Source organism: Homalodisca vitripennis, chromosome X, assembly GCF_021130785.1.
Source record: "Homalodisca vitripennis isolate AUS2020 chromosome X, UT_GWSS_2.1, whole genome shotgun sequence".
In the NCBI taxonomy this organism is placed as follows: Eukaryota; Metazoa; Arthropoda; class Insecta; order Hemiptera; family Cicadellidae; genus Homalodisca; species Homalodisca vitripennis.
In genome coordinates this window covers 156,606,729-156,611,867 of record NC_060215.1, presented here as the reverse complement: position 1 = coordinate 156,611,867, position 5,139 = coordinate 156,606,729, and positions in this window count along the sequence as shown.

Sequence of the window (5,139 nt, the reverse complement as noted above, 5' to 3'; positions counted from 1 at the left end):
TTTGGTTTCCTTAATACAACTAGTTTTAAAAATAATAGTTTTTTATACAAAATAAAAAATGGTGGTTAGCGCTAAACGATAATATGTATACGAGTATATGACACTTTTTGTTTGTAGAAATGACTATTATCAGCCACAGAAGTTTGTGTCACCCTTTTGTGACCACTATTTATATATTATTGTATTTTAATTTGAATAATCCCAGCCAGTCATGGTCATATTGAAACTCTTGATTATAAGAATAACTTAGAAAATTAATTAATCATCGATTGACGTTTCTTTTGTTAAACTTTGATTTTTACAAACAAACATTTTTTATAGATTGAAGATACTTCAGATATATAATTAAAGCTTCATCAACATAATGTATGAACTAATTTAATCGTAATAACCTTTTTACATCAGATCTTGATAAGATTGATATTGAACTATATACATGTAATTTAAAAATGTAAATAACTACTATGAAGTGCGACTCCTCATCATAACAAATGCACTGTCTGAAAACTTTCATATATAAACAGTTTTTAGCACATAAATCTTATAGTAAAATGAAACCATTTACAATGAATTCATGATCTTAATGTAGTCGACAAATCGCACGGAGCAAACGACCTGACTGCTACGTGTCCTCCAATCTGAACGGCCCATAAAAGAGGAGGTTGCAGAGATTGTGGGGAGGCAGACGTAATGGGGGAGATCAGTCTTAAACTAGATTAAACTCCAGAAAATAAAAGAGCTGTGGAGCTTCGGGTAAATCATGGAAACGCCCGCCAGGAGAAAACATAGACTTTATTGTTCCTTAAACAACAACAGTCTTACCATGACGTCCTTTTGTGTTGCTTTCAATCGATCATCTTCTTAAATGTTTTGTTTCTATACATTTCCGCACATTACAATTCTTGCTTATATGTAAGACTAGAAAGTACTAGACTGTACCCTTCATTGCTCCTGTGTATATTGCGAAACGCTTCACTTAATGTTTCACAAAATATTTGTAGGATATTAGTTTAAATAATAAAAAATATTATATGAATTACGGAAAGGCTGTTCGAAGTAGTTTCTATTGGTTAATTTTGATTGATGTTGTAAGCTTTTCTTGTAAAACATAAACATAATTGTTATTTAAATAAACAATAACACTCAATGATATATATATATATCTCTTATATATATATATATATATATATATATATATATATATATAAGAGATTTTAAACCAACGCTCATAGTCAATCTATAACTGTAACTTATCGAGTTCACCACTTCATTATCAACTTAATTTTAGAATTATGTCGGTGTTCACTTAGAATTCATAAACTTCTCTTAAACAAACCGGCAAAACCATAAAGTAGTAATGATGATTTGGTTTAGTCAGGTCGTATTGTAGAGTTTGTTAAGTGTAACCATTTGCTTATCTATCATAGTTTTAAATATGCAAACAGGTGTTTTTATAATTACAAAACAATTAAGATGGTAAATAAATAAAAACTGTAACCATAAAACCCCGTCAATAACCGAATACATATAATAAATCTACCTAATTCTTGTGATATTTGTAAATGTATTGAGGATTAATGCAAACTTTCAATTCTAGGTAGATGCCTGCAAAATATTTTTGAGATTGAAAAGGATTTAATTAATGGAACAAGGATTGCTTGTAAGGTCGTGCATACCAAGCAAGCACTACAACAGTTTATATTTTTGTATTAAATAGACTCTGTGAAGATATCTTAAAGCACACTAGAGGAAAGAAGAATCCAATGTTATGGTTATTTTCCATTTCAAATGATTCTACACTATGTATAACGCAGTTTTGGTGGGAAGGGTTGATACAATGCGAATGTCGAGTTCTCTTCTATTTCGCAGTCCGCTCAGTGCAGCGGCTTAAATCTGACGCAGTCACAGACTTGACTCCTGGAATCTGGAGTCAACGTCCGTCTGAAGAGATCCAAAGAAATTCTATAACGAAAAAGCTAAAATCAAACTCATTGTACCGTTTTGACGTCAGAGACACCGAAACTACAAAGAAATGTAATCTAGGGGAAGAAATATTCTCATTGTTTCATTAGGTGCGGAGTCTAGACATCCTCGGATATGATTGAGTCTCTTTATGATTTTTCTTCTATCTATCCGCCGGACGTCTCGAGTATGAGATGAATTACAGGTTTGGAAGTTTGTATGCGACCTCAGCGTAGCTTGTTTGTTATGTGACACGTCGTGTTGCGTACTCCTACTATACAACAAGTCGTGGTTGCTCAGCCATACAACCGTACGACCAGGCGTGCAAAATCAAAATCTTTTTTATTGCAGCGACATTGTATGGCAAACGTCAATACGGGGTTTCTAAAATTCCAGGCATTCATACACACAATACACATTCGTACATGCAATTTTACAATCACGCCCCTTTCATTCTTCGCCAATGCAACCCACTTAGTACAGAAGAGTCAGTCTTCTAATTGGGCGGTCTCCCAGTCGAATGCCAAAAACTCACCCGCATTATAGAATGCTTGAGACACCAAGAAGCGTTTGAGGCGAGTCTTTAACGCCTTAGGCGTTGGGGCATGTTTAATTGAATTGGGTAGTCTGTGTCTCCCAGTCCGGTAGTTTGCTCTGCCACGCGTCTCATACTTGTGTATGTCTTGGCCTCTGGTTAAGGCACATTTGCTCATACAAAACAAGGTTGTTTCCAAAATGTAGAGGCACGGCAGAGTCAACAGCTGCAATTTCTTGAAAGCTTTCCTGCACGACTCTCTAAATTTGATTTTGGCGATTACTCGAATTGCTTTTTTTTTGAGTCTGAATGCTCTTTGAAACTGAGTGTTTGCGCAAGCTCCCCAAAGGACCACTCCGTAGGCAAGATGGGGGTAAATCAAGCCGTAATACGCCGTAATCAGTACCTGACTACTGGACAGTATTTGGCTAAAGATCTCAAAACAAAAATTCCTGAGCAGATTTTTGCGCAAACATGGTCAATGTGCTCATTCCAAGTCAGCCCTCGATTGAGGTGCATTCCTAAGAATTTTGAAGAGCCGAAACACACCGAAAATATAAACACAAAATAGTCTAACATTTAGAACCACAGTGAATTTAAACAATATATTCTAAGCAGGGGGCAACTAGATCTTTGCTAACAATACTGTATCACACAAGTTGCAGTGTTCAAACATCATCACTATAATAAATAATTAATTCCCTTCGTAATGAGTGAACAGCTGTGCGAAAAAACTTTCTACTTGTCCGTACAAAAATATTTGAATTTTCAAAACTCCTCAACAGAAATCAATTATTTACCTAATAAATAATACAATAATTAAAAAATGTTAACAGCCTACATTTCCTTAATTGACACAACTAACCATCCGACTCCCCTTAAGATGACACGAAAGTGATCTGCGGGTCCAGATTGTACGCGGTACATACGAGCGTGGGGTATACTATAGAGCCCCACAGTACAACTTTCGAGACGAGCATTGAACGATACTTTTGATTAACATAGAAAAATGTCATAACATGCTATAGTAATTGTTCTTCCGTAATGAAACGTAACACTAGTATATAATTCATTGTTGTGATAAAATCAGCCGTTCGAACATAGGACTGAAAATAATAGCACAATCAAATTGATGTTTAGACAATTTAAACTGTCCGAAATAAAAAAAAAGGCTACATAGGCCTTGTTGTGTTAGCCAAACCAGGAATTTCAATTTTTTATACAGGAGATGTTCACATAGGGAATGACATGAGGAAAGTATTGTTTGAGAGTGGCAAAATCAGCTGACTTAACTTCAGCTGTAATGTAAAATAGCTCATACTATATAGAGTCACACGCACACAAACACACACACACACAAACACACACACACAAACACAAAAATACACAAATATATGCATATATATACTATGAACAAAGAGGGTTCTGTTTGATAGAATTTTTAATCCAAGAACATTAAATACCTGTTTCTATTAAATTATAATATTTTAATAAACTATTATGATCTACAAAAAATATAGGGTATCTTAAATAACCACAGTTGACAGTGTATAATAAATGATAAATAATTTATAAACACAAGCTGCAGAAATAGCTACTCTGCATGTTTCTCTGCTTGTGAACGTTCCAGTCCAAAGCTTCCCATCGCATATTTCTCTTTGTCAAACGCTTTGCCATTGCAAGCATGTTCTACATATGTGAGACAGCTTCAAGCGGAAAATAAAAGCTTAAAAACACTGCTTATTGTGCCACCCTTTTGGGCGAGGTCTACACGAAGTCGCTTATATCTCATGATTTATTCACGCCGCTAAAGGCGTATTTATAACGCTATTTGAAACCACAATCTTGTAAGGGAACGCAAACGTTCCTGTCCTAATACAGAACTCGTTTTTAAGGTAGCTCTATTTTATTTCAAATAAAAAAAATAAAACGATCTCATTCTATACTTTACCCGCGATGGATTTATATAGAGTAGCATTATCAAATAAATTTCATTTTACGCATTTGAAGATATTACCGAATTTTATAAGTAATTGAGTGTTTGTATCAAGTAATCTTAACATAAAAATTAAACAATAAAGAAAACCAAGTAAAGTTTAGTTTGACTTTTATTTTTATTTTCAAGATACAACGGTCTCCCAGGTTTACAAGGCATCGAAATTGCTTGGCCATAATTTGACTCTGCGAGTTTTGCATCTAGTACTCGAATCAATAGTGAGTATATTTTTTCACGACTTTGTAAACAAACCAAGCAGAATCCAGTTTTATCAACTAACTGATAAAAAACGGTTTCAACTCAATTGTGCACCTGATGAGACAATGAGGACCCCCTTTCTTCTGGGTATCACTAAATTGCTGCTGGGACAGACCTCTTTTATGATGAAGGTATGTCTGAGGTCGCCACGATGCAAAGACTGTTTTAACGTCTTAGTCGTCACCGACTTGTTTTGGTTCTCTCCAGACGTACGTAGACTCCTGATGTCAAGAATCAAGTCTGCGACGGTGTCAGATTTCAGTCATTGCGTTAAGTGAAAAGTGAAATTATCAACTCTACATTTTAAGTACATTTGTAATTGAAACAAAGAATCCATTACAATTCAAAATATCTCGTATAATGGTTTATACATGTTGATTAAGTGATT